Source organism: Microtus oregoni, unplaced genomic scaffold (assembly GCF_018167655.1).
Source record: "Microtus oregoni isolate MIOR12 unplaced genomic scaffold, Mior012 000046F_ref0000063, whole genome shotgun sequence".
NCBI lineage: Eukaryota > Metazoa > Chordata > Mammalia > Rodentia > Cricetidae > Microtus > Microtus oregoni.
The window spans coordinates 4,972,143-4,992,847 of record NW_024543220.1 but is presented as its reverse complement, the minus strand read 5'-3'; the positions used below and the strand labels follow the sequence as shown (position 1 = coordinate 4,992,847).

General features: G+C 37.1%; 1 protein-coding gene and 1 pseudogene across 2 annotated transcripts in view; one reads left to right on the top strand and one right to left on the bottom strand.

Annotated features, from left to right (window-relative positions):
- The window catches only part of Tpk1 (thiamin pyrophosphokinase 1), a 362,458-nt gene that overhangs the window by 77,119 nt on the left and 264,634 nt on the right, over positions 1-20,705 (top strand). The window lies entirely within an intron of this gene.
- Positions 6,593-6,692, bottom strand: LOC121435745 (annotated as a pseudogene).

The window sequence follows — 20,705 nt, the reverse complement described above, 5'->3', positions numbered from 1 at the left end:
AGGTTTTTCACTGTTTATAAATGTGAACCAAAAGGGCTAGGTCCTAAGTATCTTACACTTGGCCATTGTATTGCTCTTGTCTTCATCTATCTATGTGCTTCATCCATCATCGCCTTCATCAGAGGAGTGTGTGCTGGACTGCATAAGCAGGAGAAAGGGAAATTCTGATGTTTATTAAACCTCTTTCCAAAGGTTCGTTAAACTTGTAAAGCTGTTAAACAAAGAAACCAAGCTTTAGATTTTTTTTCCCCCACAGGATAATGTGTCATTAGTGCAAGAGGAAAGAGAGGATATGAGAAATGAGAATTAGCTTTGAGGAAAGGCAGATAGGAGAAAGCAAAGTAAAGTGAGCGTACAGCAGGAGATGCAGACATGATTCTCCGTAGCCATTCTGGGTAGGAAGCAGAGCCCTGAGAGACTAGGAACTAAGTTATTACAAGGAGGAGACGGTATGCTGAAAACCTTAAAGGAGAAGAAAAATTCAAGGCTGATGTTCCAGTTCCAAGGCTAAATGATGTAACTAGTTTTATTAGGAATGATTCAAAAATGCGTTATGACTTGTAAAAAGATGTTAACATTAGAAGAGAAAATGAATTCCAAACCTTAAATGATTGTTACTAAAAATAACTCTTGGAATGTGTGTGTGTGTGTGTGTGTGTGTGTGTGTGTGTGTGTGTGTGTTTTAAAGACTTTGTGATTGATATTCCTGTGCTTCTCTTGGTGATTTGTTGGTTTGTTTCACATTGCTGGTGGGTCATAGTTAGGATCCGGTCAGTGGGATCACAGGTGAGTTCCAGAAAGATGAGCAATGATAAAGCTTCTCAGCTTGCACCCATAACTTTCCTGGTATTGTGCTGTTTGGACAATGGTAGCAATCAGCCAACTGTGGCCATGTATATCTTGAGATTCAGTTTCCATCCCTCCTAATTATCTTGTTGGTACTTAGTGGCATCGTTGATGGACACTCTTTGGAGAGCATAAGCTATTGAATATTTTCAGCTTCACAAAATGTTGATCAAATCTGCAATATAAAATTTATCAGATGAACAAAGTTTAGGCTCTATACATAATATTAAGTAGGGAAAATTGCTTTTGTGAATAAAATAAAATCAGGGTATTTAAAGTTTGCAACTTTTTGCAACCGTGAAAGTCAGAGCTGTTTGTGAAGATATGTGTCTTAGTTGCAGTAAATTCATTGGCAAAATGTGTGAAATAATTCCTTTTTCCTGTTTCAATAATTGTTAGGATATTGTTATTGACTTTTTTTGGACCACATTCTTAGATTTCTAAGAGTTTGACAACACACTCTGAATATGCATGTGTATCCCCAGGCCTCCTTCGACTTATGAACAGAATTTCAGGCATACGAAATACAAAGATCTATGAAGTCTTTGTATAATCTTCATAGGTAGTGAAATGTATTCTATAATTACATGTTCTGAGATTTTTTTTACATGTATCTGTACAGTGTTCCCCTTGCCCGATGAGGAAATTTTTCATGGCCTGAGGAGCCAAGGTTCTTATTCAAAACCCTGCATCATCTCCAGACAGACATTAAACGTGCTTCACTTCAACAGAGCTCACTATTTATCTGCCGGAAGAATGTTTACATTTTTCTTGGTAGCCTGAATACTGATGACATTGTTCTAAAATTGGATGGTGAAGAATATTATGCACCTAATAATGCAACAGGGTTTTTACATCTGCCCATCACTAGACATTATCAAATCACAAATGTTTTTCTTAAGGCAGCGGAACACTGTGTGTGTTTGTGTGTGTATTTGTGTATGTGTGTGTGTGTGTGTGTGTGTGAGAGAGAGAGAGAGAGAGAGAGAGAGAGAGAGAGAGAGAGAATGCTGTAGGATCTTGAAAAAAGTCTCAATTGAGTATTCTCACAGAACTGCAGTTGGAAGGACGTAGCCTACAATATGGTCACTTGGATATTGTCTAAATTATTTGTGAATCAAATATTTATTCTTAAGAATGAATGCCTGCAGTCCCATGACTTTGTTTATTGTTTTGCGAAATTTTGTTCTGTTTGTTTTCTTTTTAATTAATATAGTTGAGTATGTAAAAGACTTCTAGTTTTCTTTTCTTTTCTTTTTTTGTTCTTAAAATCACTTTATTAGTATTTATCTCACAAATAGGAGAAATTCTATATACCAGTAACAAAAGACTCCTTATTTTATGCGTCAAATGTTTCAGAAAGCATGGGGCTCTCTAGCTGATTCCAAGGGTCTCTGGTTTTCAGGTCTTCTAAGCTACACAGAACCCGGAATCCAAACTTTCAGAAACGTGAAACCGAGTTACTCCTCAAATGACATACAGTGAGCATGGCTTCTCTTCCTGTCATTTCTCTTCCCCCTACACTATATTATTCTGTAGATACAAACCTTATCTTGCAACTACACAAGTTAAGACGAAATATGTAATAGTACCTTCCATGAAGCAGGATTATTTTTTCTGAAGCAGAATAGAATATGAATATAGCAATTGAATCCAGAATTCACTCTGCTTACTCTTAGTACTCAACAACACTTTAAAGACTGTTTTTCATTTGCCACTAAATACACTAACAGTCCCCTTGATTGTACCTTTTACAGAGGGATACTTTCTAGGGAAAGGGATGCATTACTTGATGACCACAAAGAATTAATACAATAGGAATTTCTCTGTCTGTACACACTGTACAAGTATGTTCATCTTTTAATTCCCTCAAAGGTTCTGCTAATGATAAATATGAAACATCTGTTGGAATATTTTTCATGCTATATTCCATAAATATGTTTTCATATAAGTTGGAGTAAATTTTCTTCAGACAGTGTTTGAACATGTTGGTTGCAGACTTCTAGTTTTCTAGAGGATAAAATACATAGTATCAGTGTTAAATTGATAGTTTTTTTTAACATACTATTCAGTGTTACTATTTAATAAGTCCTTTTGTGTTAGTGTCTTAGGTGTAGTCAATCTGTATTTGAGTTCAGACAGTTTAATTAGGGAACAAAACACACTGACTGTGGCTTGTAATGATGGGAATGGGTCCCAGGTTTACAAATAAGTTAAACCAGCAAATTTATGTTTTTAAATCTTTAATTTTAGACTTTAATTATGATAGTTAACCTAATTTAGTTATCTTTAACTATAAATAGTCTTTATTCTCACCTGATAGAGTTTGTGGGCTAAAAATGTCCAAACCACATTCATAGGGACTATAGGATTTGTATGTGCTTTATTTTGTTTTTAAAGTTTGAGGTAATATTTGTTTATGGTGAGTTGATGCAGTTAAGTATGCTAATTGATAAGTGTTTATAAATTGTTTAAGTACATCAGCAGTCACTCCATTTAAGAGGTGGGTATGGTCATCACCCAGTTTTTTCCCAGGGGCATTCCACTCTGTGACTCCATCTTCATAGGGTGGATCATTCCTTCTTGAATCATGTGTATAGGGACTGTTCATGTGCAGAGGCTCCTCGTGCTTCTGGCTCCTTATGTTACTTATGTTCGATGAGAATTTTGAATAATTTTTATTGGAAATAGTAGTTACTTGTAGAAGGAACTGCGGGCCACTTTCTGCCGCCCAGCTCCTGGCTGCCGGCTAGCTTTACCAAAAATAATTACACTGAAACTGTATTCATCTAAACACTGCCTGGCCCATTAGTTTCAGCCTCTTATTGGCTAATTCTCACATCTTGCTTTAACCCATATTTAGTAATCTGTGGGAAAGATCCTAGCCTGCGTCCGTCTTGGGTTGTAGAATTATGGCTTTTGCCTGACTCTGCTTTCTTTCTCCCAGCATTCTGTTCTGTCTACTCCATCCACCTATGTTCTGACCTATCAGGCCAAGCAGGTTCTTTATTAATTAACCAATGAAAGCAACACATAGAAAGAAGACCCACCTACATCAGTTACTTATGTGAAGTGATGAATATGGTAATTAAGTTCATTATAGGAAGCTTTCACAATATATATGCATATAAAATATTATGCTGCCAGTCTTAAATATGTACAGCTTTTATATGCCAACCATAGCCCAGTAATACCATTAGAACCTTTGTCATTTAAAATGCTGGGGCTGGAGAGATGGCTCAGAGGGTAAGAGCATTGCCTGCTCTTCCAAACGTCCAGAGTTCAATTCCCAGCAACCACATGGTGGTTCACAACCATCTGTAATGAGGTCTGGTGCCCTCTTCTGACCTGCGGGAATACACACAGACAGAATATTGTACACATAATAAAAAAATTAATATTAAAAAAATAAATAAATAAAATGCTGAAGAACTAAGTTTTCTCGCTTAGTACATAAGCAGCATTGTTTCTTTTTTTAAATATAATTTTTTTCTTCCATTTTTTTGTTTCTTTGTTGTTTTTATTGAGCTATATATTTTTCTCTGCTCTCCTAGCTCCATCACCCATTATGTTCTACCCTCTCCCATGATCCCCATGATCCCAGTTTACTCAGGAGATCTTGTCTTTTCGTACTTCCCACATAGATTATTAGATCCATGTATGTCTCTCTTAGGGTTCTCTTTGTTGTCTAGGTTCTCTGGGATTGTGATTTGTAGGCTGGTTTTTCTTTGCTTTATGTCTAGAAGCTTCTTATGAAGTACATATTTTATTTGTCTATCTGGGTTTGGTTTACACCACTGAATGATGTTTTCTAGATCCTTTCATTTGCCTGGATGAAACTTCAAGATGTCATTATTTTTTTTCTTCTGTGTAGTACTCCATTGTGTAAATGTACCACATGTTCTTTATTCATTCTTTGGCTGAGGGGCATTTAAACTGTTTCCAGCTTCTGGCTATGACAAATAATGATGCTGCTATGAATATAGTTGAACACATGTCCTTTTGGAATGAATGAGCATCCTTTGGATATATACCCAAAAGTGGTATTGCTAAGTCTTGAGGTTGGTTGTTTCCTAATTTTCTGAGAAATCGCCACCCTGATTTCCAAAGCGGCTGTACCAGCTTGCACTCTGACCAGCAATGCAGGAGTGTTTCCTTTACCCTAATCATCTCCAGCATGAATTGTCATCAGTGATTTTGATCTTATAAGGTGGAATCTCTGAGTTGTTTTGATTTGCATTTATCTGATGACTAAGGATGTTGAACATTTCCTAAGTGTCATTCAGCTATTTCAGATTCGTCTGTTGAGAGTTCTTTGTGTAGGTCTCTACCCCATTTTTTTTATTGGATTATTTGTTCTTTGATGACCAATTTCTTGAATTCTTTGTATATTTTGGAGATCAGTACTCTGTCTGATGTGGGGTTGGTGAAGATCTTTTTCCATTCTGTAGGCTGTCGTTTTGTTTTGTTAACCGTGTCCTTTGCTTTACAGAAGCTTCTCAGTTTCAGGAGGTCCCATTTATTAATTATTGCTCTCAGTGTTGTTGCTACTGGGTTTTTATTTAGGAAGTGGTCTTCTGTGCCAATGCACTCAAATAAATGTACTTCCCACTTTCTCTTCTATGAGGTTCAGTGTAGTTGGCTTTATGTTGAGAACTTTGATCCATTTGGACTTGGGTTTTGTGCATGGTGATAGATTTGGGCCTATTTTCATTCTTCTACATGTTGATACTCAGTTATTACAGCACCATTTGTTGACTATGCTTTCTTCTTTTCCATTTTATATTTTTTGCTTCTTTATAAAAATCAGGTGTTTGTAGGTGTGTGGATTGATATCTGAATCTTTGATTTGTTTCTATTGGTTCTTCTGTCTGTTTTTATGCCAATACCAGGCTGTTTTCAGTGCAGTAGCTCTGTAGTAGAGTTTGAAGTCGGGGATTGTGATGTCTACCGAAATTCTTTTATTGTATAGGGTTGTTTTTGATATCCTCTGTTTTTTGCTTTTCTGTATGAAGTTGAGTATTGTTCCTTCAAGTTCTGTGAAGAATTTTGCTGGGCATTGCATTGAATCTGTAGATTGATTTTGGTTAAGATTGCCATTTTTACTAGGTTAATTCTGCCTACCCAAGGGCATAGGAGACATTTTCAATTTCTGGTGTCGTCTTCATTTTTTTTTCAAAGACTTAAAAGTCCTTGTCATTCAGGTCTTCCACTTGTTTGATTAAAGATATTCCAAGATATTTTATGTTATTTGTGGCTATTGTGAAGGGTGATGATTCTCTGTTTTCTTTCTTAGCGCATTTATCATTTGTATAAAGGAGGGCTACTGATTTTTTTAGTTAATATTGTATTAAAATATGCTGCATTCCTGAAGGTGTTTATGAGTCCTAGAGGTTCCTTGGTAGAATTTTTGGGGTCACTTATGTAAACTATCATGTCATCAGTAAATAGTGAAAGTTTGACCTCTTCTTTTCTGAAATGTATCCTCTTGATCCCCTGTTTTCTTATTGCTCCAACTAGAACCTCAATTACTATATTGAATAAATATGGAGAGAGTAGATAACCTTTTCTTATTCCTGATTTCAGTAGGACTGTTGAGAGTTTCTTTCCATTTAGATTGATGTTTGCTGTTGGCTTGTTGTATATTGCCTTTATTATTTTTAGGTATTTTCCTTGCATCCCTGCTCTCTCTGAGACCCTTTATCATGAAGGAATGTTGTATTTTGTCAAAGGCTTTTTCAGCTATAAAAATATGGAATGCTTCACAAATTTGTGTGTCATCTTTGAGCAGGGGCAATACTAATCTCTATTGTTTCAATTTTAGTATTTGTGCTGCTGAAGAGAGCAGAATATTGAAATTTCTTAAAATATTTTTATCAATTAGAAAGAATTTCTTCCAAGCCTTGTTTTAGAATGTTGCATTTAATTTTCTTATTTATATTTTGATAACCCCGAATCAGTTCCTGTGTGTGGGTAAAGTTGAGTGTTATTGTTTTCTCCACTTCCATACCTTGTCCAGTGATGGTTGATGCTGCTGCTTGACTGTTGCATGTTCATAGTGTCCTGTTCATGTGTTAAAGTCATATGTCTTTCACCCAAGATTATTTGCTTTATGATTCATGTTCTAGAACCTGTACGTATGTTCTGGTGTGTACGCTTAGTGTTCTTAGTGGATCTTTGTATCCAACAAGCTTTTCAGGGTTTTCTCTGATTTCTGTATTTTGGTGGGCCATGAATATAGGAGGCTCTGGTACCCATACACCCTACTGTTTCTCTAGTTCTCTTAATTCTCTTGTTATGTGTATGTGTTACATGGTGAAATCATTTTGAGCACATACATGGATGCCCTTGTTAGACCTGGATGATGAATTGGGGTCACTATGGTGACAATTTTTATAATTCAGGTGTTCCATTTTTTTGTTTTTTGGGATTGTATCTTTTAAATGACTTGTTTTTGTATCCCCATGACTCTGAAAAGAATTTACATTTTTCTTCCAAATAATTAGTTCAGTCAAGTAAAATCTCTCCCATCTATGTTTCATTCCTGTTAGACCTAAAATTGTAAGAAAAATAAAATCCAACACTTAGGGGTTTTCAGTATTTTTATTTTAGCATCAATTCATGTTTTTTGCTTTATTATGGATTAATATCTGGCTTGTGTATCATATCTGGTTTTCATGATGTTTCTTTGTAGTTTACATACATGCTTGGTTTTTACAGTTTTGATGTACATATAGAACCACTGTTTCCAGATTAACGTATTTGCTCTACCTTATTTAATCCTAGCTCATTCTTTTTTTTTTTATTTCTGTACCATGTTGTTGGATTAAAGAGATGGGAAATGATCCTTTCCTTATTAATGTAACACCTCTTTTTCCTTTTCTACAGTTGGCCTATGTTTTTGCCCATTTTCAGCTGTTGAAATTGCTAGGTTTACATGTATCACATGTGACACTTAGAGAAAAGAAGCCAAATCCATGAGAGGGACGGAAGGGAAGCTCAGGGACACTGCTTGAGCAGAGTTTCGGTGAAGGGCTGGGGTGTGGAGGCAGGGACAACAGGAGGGTGGTGCTGAGTGAGTGAGGAGAGCCTGTGGAGAAATGAGTGTGTAGACTACAGAGTGCTGTGGCTATGCGCATGTGGTGGGGGGGGGGGGGGAGAGAGTCTGTAGAATAAAAGGTGAAGAATGAGACATCTATCATTTTTTTCTATGGAGATTTGTTTTTGTTTTCTGGTAGTGTTTTTAAGAAACTATGGGAACGAAATTTTATGAGCTTTAATATACTTTTCTTTTCAGCTGAAGAGCAGTTTGGTTACATTTTTGTTTCCTAAGATCTTAAGAGACTTTTGTGTCTGTGACTATGCATTGGGCCAAAACTTTGAAGCCTCATGCGTACTAAATAGGCATTCTGTCACTAAGCTATGTTCCTAGCTTCCCAAAAGTCCTTTTTTTTCTTTTCTTTTCTTTTCTTCTATCTATCTATCTATCTATCTATCTATCTATCTATCTATCTATCCGTCCATCCATTCCTCTGTCTATCATCTATGTGGGTCTGTGTGTGTATATCTGTGTGTGTGTGTGCATGCATGTGTGCGTGCATGAGAGAGAGAGGGAGAGAGAAGGAGGGAGGGAGGGAGGGAGGGAGGGAGGGAAGGAGACCTTGGAAATAAGAAGCTACAGGTCATTGTAATGTGAGTTTTAGAAATTAAATTCTCTGCAAAAGCAGCAAACAATCTTAATCTCTGAGCTATCTCCAGCCACCTACTAAGGGATGCTTAAATACTTATTGTGTAGTTTGTTTATTAGGAGGTAGCAATATCTATATATCTGTATTAGGTATATGATACTTCAGGACATGTTTTCAGTGTGTATTGATCAACTCAAGGCAATATGATCTTCCATATTTTAGACTATTTTTATGTCTTTGGATATTAAAGCTTGTTCTGTTGTTTTGTATTATATTTCACTTGTTGTGCCAAAAGTTGCCCTCCCTAAACTATAGGAAACTCAAACTAATTTCTTGTCTCTTTGTTTTGGTACTCAATTTCTGCCTTATCCCCTTCTCCACCATTCCTATTTCTAGTAGCCTGGGACATTCTTTGCACTGGTTGAATCATTTAGTTTCTGCATCTAGTTAACTACATTGATCATAGTAGCCTTAAGTTTCATCTTCGTTCAATTATAATGTTTCTCTATAGAATTCTAAGGACAGTGTGATATTTTTTCCACCAGAGAAATGCTTTAGAATGCTTCTTTCTCAGTGTCTTTCCACTCTTGAGCAGTGTGTTCCAGTGTGAATTGATGTCTGCATGTTTAACTCTTCTGCTTGTGCGGGAAAGCTTGCTTTTCATTAGCTCTGTAGTCCTCTTGCAGAGAGGGTGTACAAGTGTAATTAATCTTTTAGGCACCTAGGTTGTGTCATAGTGCTTGAGCACTGTAAACGAATTTCTGGATTTATCCCCAGCAGCACGGCAATTTTGCTTCATGTTTTTAATCGTTTGTAATTAGTTCTAAGTTTTCATTTGTAATTAGTTCTCTTCATTTTTATCTTCCTTGCCCTTTAGTGAATCTTTAGTGATAAAGTAATTTCTTGTTTTGATCTAATTTTTCTCACTTTAACCTTGTGACTCATTTTCTTAGCTTTCCACATTTCTTTCAAGAGGTTTCGTATGTGAATGGTTTTAGGTTTTCTTGAAGTCCTGTGGGTTTTAGTGACATTTCCAGTCATGAATGTCATTGACTTGGAGGCAGTATTTTTCTTGTTTCTTCTCCCCTTTTTAAGCTTTTTTTTTCCTGTCATGCACCCCACCCTATCCCGCATGCTTTCTTCCTTCATTTCTCTCTCTCTCTCTCCCTGTCTACTCTAGGTCCTTGTATTCATTTTTCCATTGACCTCTATGTTCTCAGTGAGTTCATGTCCCTGGGCAGCTGGGCTAGGGTAATAGAAATGGCAGCACTTACACAAAAGCTACATTAATTAAATCACTGCTTGGCCCATTAGCTCTAGCTTTTTATTGGATAACTCTTATATTAATTTAATCCATTTCTATTAATCTGTATATTGCCATGTGGCTGTGGCTTACCGGGTAAAGTTCCCAGTGTTTGTCTCCACGGCTCCATGGCTTCTCTCTGACTCTGCCTCCTTTTTCCCCAGCTTAGTTTTCCCCACCTAGCCCTGTTCCCCCTTTATTAATTAACCAATTGTATTCAAGCATACAGAGGGAAATCCTACATCATGATGTGACTGCCAAGAAATTTTGTCTAGGTTTTATCTGAGGTCAAATTTCTATTTCTTGTTTTTGTAGTTTTTGGAGGTTTATTTTGTTTGTTTGTTTTTATTTTCCATTCGTTTGTTTGGGATAGGAAAAAGACAAGAGACATCTTTTTGTGTCTTCACAGAAGATTTTGCTCTTTTCGGTCCTGTGCCCAGATATCAGAAGATTCCTGCTGAGTAGACTTAGAATCTGACTTCTCCGTCCTCTCCAGCCTTTTCTTTAACTGCCTCTTGATTATTCTTCCTGCTGTGGTTTTACTGAGAATTGAACCTCACACTCTAGACTCTAGTTCCTGATGAGTTGATGATAAAAACATAGGACACTGCTGTACTATGAGGAGTTTTGTTTGTTTGGAGGGCACACCTTGTTAGTGTGTTTATAAAAAAATATAATAGTATCAATATTTCCATCTCTGTTCATTTTTTGGGCTATATTGTACTTCTTTGTGCACTTATGAGGTCATATATTTTATGAATTATTGAAACAAGCTGGAATGCATCTTTAAAAGGGTGTATTTCCCTCTCTGCTCTTCCTTCTGGATTTTATTATTGAATCACTCAGTGTTAGCAGGTTATTGTAATGTTTCAAGTTCAAAGGATCAAATGCAATTAAAAAGATGTACATAATTCTGTTAGTTGGAAAGAAGGTGGCTGTTTTTATTTTATCATTAGAAAAGCAGTTTTCAATTCCCTGTAGCCCAGTGAATGGAGTAGTTTCACAGAAGGAGAAAAGGAGAACAAAATGACTACATGCGGATGAAAATGATTAACAGCCTGCGCTGCTGTGCAGCCCTTATAATTGTTTGAAATTTACAAATACAACAATAGAACACGTTTTTGTGATGAAATATTTATTTGTATCCATCACTGTTGCAAACTGCTCTCATCCATCACGTTTGCAAACAGCAGCAGTAACGTCCTTTGGTGTGAGCCCAATATAACTTCCAGCTGCTGAAGTTAATTCTGCTTTTTAAGTCTTATTAAAATCTTTCATCCACAGCAAATCCTCTTGCTCTTTTTACTATTCCATTGACTGTTTTTTTTTTAATTTTATGTATATTCATGAAAAGTAGCTTTCAGAGATGTTTGGTGCTTGAGACAGGAGTAGAATGAGAACTCAAAGGCATTCTTGTATATGCATCATTTAAAGGATCATTTGCCAGCTCTTGATTGAACTTTTAATCTTGTATCCATTTAATTCCACAACTGAAAAAGTATGAGGCAAAACTTCAAAAGAGGAGCCAGTCATTGTTGCTCACAACTTCATACCTAGCACTCAGGAAACCGAAGCAGGGAAATCACTATGGATTTAAGGTAAACCTGGCCTACATAGTCCCAGGCCATCCTTGATTACACAAAGAAACATTGTGTAAGCAATATAAGAGCTCCTGGGTCTAAATCAGAGAAAATATAGCTATATTGCCTATATACCTTTTTAAAGGTTACTGAAATAAATGGTACCTATTCTGTACAGGATTGAATCAAGAAGCTCAGATACTAAAATTATCTGTTTGACCTCTTGGGATTATGGTGACTTATGTCTCTAGTGAGTGTTTGTAAGCTGCTTATCACTTAGTTTTGGCAATTCTGATAGTAGTTTTGATGATTATATAAAGCAAAATATGGATAAAATATTATTTCCTGTATATTCTGTACATTATTTTAATATCTAAAGTAAAGAAATGTACATATTGCCATGAGCTAGGATTACCAGGGTTGCTGTGAGCAGTTCTTCCTACTTTTGTTCATTTTTGCTGTCTCTGACTCCTTGGTTGTGATTGGGATTGTTTCATTCCCTGCCCTCTCTCACCTAGCTAACTCATACGTGTAAGGTATAGTAAAGCCCTACTGTTAAAATGGTTTCTGCTGAGATGCACACATTCAACTTAATTACTTTGATTTATTCATTTGTATTGCATGTGTTTTATTCTGTATATTCAAGACATTCAACCTGCTGTTATGGGATGTGATTGGATAGTACGAATATGCTATATTGAACCAAGCTGGCATAATCATCATCCGTAGTTAACTGGTTTTGTACGTGTGTGGTAAGGGTGAGTAAGATCTCCCAACTTTACATGATGCTCAAGTTACCTGCAAGTTTGCTGTGTCTCCTCCTGATGCTGACTCGTTTCTGTACAGTTTTGTATCTACCCATCTTGGGAATCATCTTGCTTAGTTAGTTATGCTTGCCTCTCTTCTTATTGGGTATACTTGCTTAAAACAAGGTGAGCCACATTTGTAAGTTTAAAACTTGTGGCCTTAGTAGAAAAAGGAAACAGTGAAAAATAATTTATATCTCCTTGAATAAGCATCAGAATATAGTCATTTCAAAATATAACCAATGTAAAAATTTATTAGTGGTCTAGTTTAGTGTACTTTTTATTTTCTACTAATCCAGTGTATACTTGACATTTGAAGATGACACAGCTGCTTCTCAGATAATCAGCATAACACTTGACTGGCGTCCTTTGTGTTATACAGCTTAGTTGGAGACTGTATACTCCTGAACGTTGGAACTGTGCTTGGGTTTTGTGGTACTTAACTCCTTGTCGTGTACCAATGAATGTATGAATGAATAAATGCATATAGTATACAAGGAGAGTTATTAAGATGCTTGATGCAAGTCATGAATGATATTAATGCCTTTTGTAAAGAGAACTGAGATTCATTAGCTAAAACAGGACCCTTAGGCCAGAATATTCTGCACATTTCCATCAAGTCAAGACTGAGTAAGTCACAGGCTTTGAAGAAATAATTTGCCAAAGGTTTATTGTTGGGGACTTCGAATGAAGGAAATTGAGAGGGTGCCAATCTCTATCCAAGGTTCACTTACCATCCAAGACTTTTATGCAGAGCATTTGACTGTCAACCCATTCACGTGTCCTATTACACTGAGGGGCATATTCCATAGTAATTAGGATCTAATTTATAAGCATGCCCTATTCATTCCTTTTAAATACAAACAGAAGTCATGAGTCTGGTTCAGTTTTTTACTATCTAATAAAATTTCACTTGGTGTAGATTAGTGTAGTCATTATGAGAAATGATCTGGCATGATGTAGTAAAATTAGTAATGTGCCCATTCTAAGACCTGGTGACTATTCATTTATGTATTTGACATCCAGAAAGAAGACATTCCATATGTGTATAATCATGCATAGGGATGTTAATTGCAGAATTATTAAAATATAAATCTTTTTATGAATTCATCAAATCTTTATGAGTCAGATGAATATATTTGAAGTTGAAATCTCTTGCATCATAATAGTCAATGATAAAAAAAATATTTGAGCGTATTGCTTAAAAATTTACATATTTACAAAATATTACATATTGCTCATGGTTAAAAGCACATGCCATAAAAAACAAAACCAAACAACTATCCACAAGCTGAGAGAGTGAATCTTAAATCTAGAACAGTGGGTATGCTGATTAGGGCATAGGGGTCTGTTGGGTATGGGGGTGGCAATTTAGAGAATAGAAGGTTTTTTAGGATTATAGCAATCTGAAGTTGAATAGTGACACTTGGCAAAGGTAGGTGTAGGGTACAAGTGAGTTGTGCTCTTTGTTCATCTCTGTATTTTGGTATACATGATACATTTTATACATTTAGAACATTTCCTTGAGATATATGCTACATAAGTTAGAGAGTGAAAATTTAGGATTAAGCCACAAGGGATATTTTTCCTTTTTTGTTTCCCTTCATATGAATTATTTCAGTTATTTGCTGCAAAAGGAGACACAGATGGAGATGCACATCCTTCTGAAGTATATAGATCCAAAGGGGCATTTTAAATCAAATCTTCTTCATTCTGTATTTCAGGGCAAGATTTTAGTACTGATCCCAGTATGAAAAATGCTTAATAAACTCAGTGCCTCATGGGACTTTTATATCCTCATAGGATTAAAAAGTGTTGGTTTTTAAAAATATGGCCTGGCCTGGTTGTTTGAAAGGCATTTAGGCCATGGTGTGTTCAGTTCAGTTCAAGCACCTTTAGGATACCAGCTGCCCTGTGCATGGGCCAGAGAGGTTTTAGGAGACAGAGTAAAACCTCTGTGGGAAGGAAAGAGACCAGTTAGGATTGCTTAGGACATTGAACCAGTTGGGTAAGTGTTCACCATGGGGGTTTGAAAATATAATAAGATAAGAACATTATATGTGTGTTATGAGTTGTCTATTAACTTTCGCTTAGACTCTAATGATAGACCTGTGCCTATTAAGCTTTCTCCACTATCCCTGAATGCAGAGCCATCCCACTGGTGGTGTTTCTCCATTGCAAGAAATGAAAGGTTCAGCAGTGTCTGTGGAGGGGTTAGGGGCATAACTGGAAGAAGAGACGTTTCCTTCCATTCTCGTGCCCTTGCCTTGTCAAGTGCCTTTGGAATGTGATTTTGCAAAGTGTGTGTTTCCCCAGCACTATCACAGGCACATTGCAGTGAGTTACAAGTTCTGCAGAATGAGTGTTTCCAGTTAGTCTTTCTATTGAGGCCTTTCCAGAAATCTACAGTAGCTGTTCTCTTCCTAGATTCACTTTTATGTTCCAGCTACTTTCACAAATCACTTTCACCTCAACCCCATCTCTTCCTTTCTTTAATAAAGCAATCCTTAATGCTTGGTGGTATAACAAAGAATGTATCTTAACAACGCATTGAACATAGGAGCTAGTTTAGGTTTCGATAATGTACTAATATGTACTAATTCAAACTTTTTATTATTCTGGCTGAAACTTTCAATATTATGTCAAAGTGAGGTAGTAATTGTGGCCATCCTTTTCTTGTTTCTGATTTTAAAGGAAAACATCAGTATTTTAGCTGTTGAGTTCAAATAATGCTAATTGAGGACTTTTCATGTATGACGGTGATTGAGTTGAGCTACATTCCCTTATGTCTTTTATTGTAGAATTTTTTACATAGGTTTTTTGTTGTATTCCAAGGTTCTTTCTTCATCTATCCAAAGGATTACATAGTTTTGCTTTTTCTCTTTTAAGGCTATGTTTCACACTGATTTGCATAACTACCCTGTCACCTAAGGGTCTGTAAATCTCACTTGATGGTGGTGAATGATCTGTTTATGTGTAGTTGAATTTGATGTGTAAACTTGTGTTGAAGAATTCTTAATCTACTTTCACTGGACTATTATTTCCTGTAATTTTCTTACAATGTCCAGAGATCTTTATTGAATAAATGAGCAAGTACATGTCTTTAAATTAAAGCTAATAATGACTTCCTTGTATACTGAATCTCTTTTTACTGTGATATTTTATTTAATTATATTATTATTATTACAAATTTTCACCTCCTCCCCTCCTCCCATTTCTCTCCCCCTCCTACTATCCGCCCCCCCTCCCTCTCCAGTCCAAAAAGCAGTCAGGGTTCCCTGCCCTGTGGGAAGTCCAAGGTCCTCCCCCCTCCATCCAGGTCTAGGAAGGTGAGCATCCAAACAGACTAGGTTCCCACAAAGCCAATACATTCAGTAGAATCAAAACCCAGTGCCAACAAGCAGTCAGGGTTCCCTGCCCTGTGGAAAGTCCAAGGTCCTCCCCCCTCCGTCCATGTCTAGGAAGGTGAACATCCAAACTGGCTAGGCTCCCACAAAGCCAGAACATGAAGTAAAATCAAAACCCCGTGCCATTATCCTTGGCATCTCATCATCCCTCATTGTTCGCCATGTTCAGAGAGTCCGGTTTTATCCCATTCTTTTTCAGTCATAGTCCAGCTGGCCTTGGTGAGCTCCCAATAGATCAGCCCCACTGTCTCAGTGGGTGGGTGCACCCCTCGTGGACTGGAGAGCAAGGGGAGGAGTGGGGGGAGGGGGAGAAGGATGGGAGGAGGGGGAAGGAAATGGGAGGCTGGGAGGAGGGGGAAACTTTCTTTTTTCCTTTTCTCAATAAAAAAAAAGAAAAAAAGATTATAGGCTGTAAAATATGTCTAAATCTAAGCATTAAGCTACCCTTCTTGCTTCAGAAGGATATATCTGGGTAGTGTGAATAACTGGGCATTAGATAAAAATAAAGAATGTCTGTCCTTTAGCATAAAAAAAAAAACAGTGCCATTGTCCTTGGCTTCTCAGTCAGCCCTCCTTTTGAGCCACATTCAGAGAGTCTGGTTTGATCACATGCTCCATCAGTCCTAGTCCAGCTGGCCTTGGTGAGTTCCCATTAGATCAGCCCCACCATCTCAGTGGGTGGGCACATCCCTTGTGGTCCTGACTTCCGTGCTCATGTTCTCTCTCCTTCTGCGCCTCATTTGGACCTTGGGAGCTCAGTCCAGTGCTCCAATGTGGGTCTTTGTCTCTATCTCCATTCATTGCCAGATGAAGGTTCTATGTTGATATGCAAGATATTCATCAGTGTGGCTATAGTATAGGGCCAGTTCAGGCACCCTCTCCTCAGCTGCCCAAGTAACAAGCTGGGGACATCTCCTTGGACACCTGGGAACCCCTCTAAAGTCCAGTCTCTTGCCAACACTAAACTAGCTCCCTTAATTAAGATATATGCTTCCCTGCTCCCATATCCACTCTTCTTCCATCCCAACAGTCCCATTCCCCCAAGTTCTCCCCATCCTCCCCTTCTCACTTCTCTCTTCCCATCTCCCCTTACCCCCACTCCACTCCCACACCCAAGCTCTCACTTTTAGCCTGGAAATCTTGTATACTTCCAATATCCAGAAAGATGATTACATGTTTTCTTTGGGTTCACCTTCTTATTTAGCTTCTCTAGGATCATGAATTATAGGCTCAATGTCCTTTATTTATGGCTAGAATCCACTAATGAGTGAGTACATACCATATTCATCTTTTTGTGTCTGGGTTACCGCACTCAGGATAGTGTTTTCTATTTCCATCCATTTGCATGGATGAAAATTCAAGATGTCATTGTTTTTTACCGCTGAGTGGTACTCTAATGAGTATATATTCCACACTTTCTTCATCCATTCTTCCATTGAGAGGCATCTAGGTTGTTTCCAGATTCTGGCTATTACAAATAATGCTGCTATGAACATAGTTGAACAAATGCTTTTGTAGTATGATAGGGCATCTCTTGGGCATATTCCCAGGAGTGGTATTGCTGGATCCTGGGGTAGGTTGATCCAGAATATCCTGAGAAACTGCCACACTGCTTTCTAAAGTGGTTGCACAAGTTTGCATTCCCACCAGCAATGGATGAGTGTTCCCCTTACTCCACATCCTCTTCAGCAAAGGCTATCATTGGTGTTTTTGATTTTAGCCATTCTAACAGGTGTAAGATGATATCTCAAAGTTGTTTTGATTTGCATTTCCCTGATCGCTAAGGAGGTTGAGCATGACCTTAAGTGTCTTTTGGCCATTTGAACTTCTTCTGCTGAGAATTCTCTGTTCAGTTCAGTACCCCATTTTTTAATTGGGTTAAATAGCATTTTAAAATCTAGTTTCGTGAGTTCTTTAAATATTTTGGAGAGCAGACCTTTGTCTGTTGCAGGGTTAGTGAAGATCTTCTCCCAATCAATAGGTTGCCTTTTTGTCTTAGTGACAGTGTCCTTTCCTTTACAGAAGCTTCTCAGTTTTAGGAGGTCCCATTTATTCATTGTTGCCCTTATTGTCTGTGCTACTGGGTTTATACGTAGGAAGTGGTCTCCTGAGCCCATATGTTGTAAACTACTTCCCATTTTCTCTTCTATCAGGTTCAGTGTGTTCAGATTGATACTGAGGTCTTTAATCCATTTGGACTTGAGTTTTGTGCATGGTGATAGATATGGGTCTATTTTATTCTTCTACAGGTTGACATCCAGTTATGCCAGCACCATTCGTTGAAGATGCTTTCTTTCTTCCATTGTATAGTTTTAGCTCCTTTGTTGAAAATCAGGTGTTCATAGGTTTGTGGGTTAATATCCGGGTCTTCTATTTGATTCCATTGGTCAACCATTTTCTGTATTTAGTTTATATTCGTTGATCAGCATATTTTTATCACCAAATTGATTTTTATTTCAAATCTTTACTTAAAAACTGTTACATTTTTGCCAAGTGAGTCAACCACCATCTTTGACTCTTCTGTACCTGCTTCTTTTGCTAGTTGTAGGCATTTTTCTCCACTATATTCATTGTTTCCTGACTCCCGTCTTCATAGTGTCACTGCCTCTTGTGGATAATTGTGCACTGTGCAGTAAAATGGTCAACAGAAACTACCCTTTCACAGGTTTACTGTTCACGGAAGAAGGGGTGAGATAGCTGATACTCATCAACTAGAGAAATTATGTGAATCACTCGGTGTAGTAGTAATTTTTCATCAGAATGACCCACCCACAAATTATGACACAGAGACTCAGTGATAAAAGTTGAGCATTAGCCTTGCCTTGTTCCTAGTTATTTTTTACAACTTAAATTAACCCATTTTTTTAAAATATATGTTCTCCCATGAAGCTCATTACCTCATCTCTATACTGCCCATCCTGCCTCCTCCACCTCTGGCTGGTAACTCCTGCATGCCTGGATTATCTCCTCCTCCTTTTTCCACCTGGAAGTTTCGCCTATCCCTTCTGCCTAGCTATTGGCCGTACAGCTTTCTATTACACTAATCACAGCAATTTATTTACACACAGTATACAAATATCCTACAACTCAATCAATCCTGGAGGGCATTCAGAAGGTTTTGACTTCAGCTGTCACTAGTGTTAGTAATTTGGTTACTTAACCTTAAGTAAATATGTGGTGTATATGAAATGGTTGTAAAGTCAATTTAGCTAGTTTATAGTTACCTTGTTAATTTCCCTGCCTTTTGTAGCTAGGTAATGTAGCTTCTTGAAATTAGTTTAAGTTGGAAATTTTGCGACATAGCAGTGTGTCTTCCTTACAGCTGTGTGCTGTCAGCCTACTGAGGAGTGGTTACCTCTTTCCCAACTTGAAATGACTGCTAGTGGGATTTGACCTTGGCACGTATATCCACTTGCCATAACCACAACAGGATGCTGTTGACATGTAATGTATAGAGGTCAGGAATACTGAATATCCTTCAGCATCTAGAAAAGCACTCAGCAAAGACTCCAAGTGTGAACCTTACCAATCTTATAATGCCAAATATGTTCTCTTCTGTGCTTGTTTTATTCACTATGAATTGTGTTCATATTTGCTGTCCTGTCCCTAAAGAGTTGCTGGTTACTAGTGAAAAATGTAAGGTTTGAGAGTTCATGGGCCTTCCCCCCCCCCAATGGGGGAGAAACTTTTATTTACTAGATATTTGTACTTAATTAGTGTAAAATCATTATGTCAATTTGGAAATAAAAATTTGATGACAAAAATCAATCCAAACAGAACAGGATGAGTTTCTAAGCACTTAAAGATAGTGTAGCCACTGAATTTTGTCCATGAGAACAGTGAGATACCAAACAACATTGCCTGTGCAAACAGAAAACTTAACAGTTGACTATGGCCTGGAGAACTGGCTCAGTGGTAGGAATATTACAGAGAGAAGCACTGGTTTGTTTCTCCCACATGAAACAGTCACATATTTAGTTGATGAAATACATATGATCTTTATACATACAAGATAATTTTATTTATCTACTTTACTTACCAGTTTTTATACATAATGAGCCTTGCCATTTTTTAATTAATTTTTCTCTGTACTAGGTTATACAGTGCAGCCTGAGAGTAGGTGATTTTTGTGAGATGTCTTAGTAATTAGATAGTTGCTGAAACCCAGAATTAAAGAGGTATTTTATTGTAGACTTTATGAATAGTATCACGGAAGGCTAGATGTCATACTTCATCTCTACAGTACATTAGTAGGGAAGGAGGAGAGAGAAAGGATAATAGAATTTACACAGCAATATTTACTAAAAGGTAATAGAAACCTCCATTACGTGGCATGAAGCAGGTCATTAGGGCTGGTGCAGAAGTGTGCATATTGCTGCTCAGTATAAATACCACTTGATTTTCATTTGAAATAAGGATAATGTTGTACTACTTACTTGACTAAAATTTAATGAGTATTCTACTCATTATCTGAAGAATATTACAAATAATGTGAGCTTTCTTGATAACTACACATAAATATACTATAAGTAAGACCTTCCATCTACAGCCTTAAAAAAGATCTCAAAATAGCCATTAATTTTGCGTGCATTTCAGTGCTCCTCTAAGAAAAGTAAATTGTTATTTCTTTAAAAGAGAATATATTTGTATGAATTTCTGAGTAAAAGCTTTTTTTTTTCTACATGAAATAAAGCCTTGGAAGAGAAACTACACTAATCCATCTCTTTTTACCATGTCCAGGAACTCAGAGACTTGGGCTGTATCCAAGGCATTGCTAGTGATTTACGTACCAGTCATAGGCGTGATGCCTCTTTCTAAGAGCTTGTTTCAATAGACCTGAGGACTTTGTATTTTTTTAAAAAATATTTATTTATTTATTTATTTATTTATTTATTATGTATACAATATTCTATCTGTGTGTATGTCTGCTGGCCAGAAGAGGGCACCATACCTCATTACAGATGGTTGCAGACATACACACAGATTGTTTTTTAAATGTTCACTATTAAACAGTTACTTTGAGGAATAGACAGCTGATATTATGATTGAACTAAAAAATATGACTTGAAGGGCTT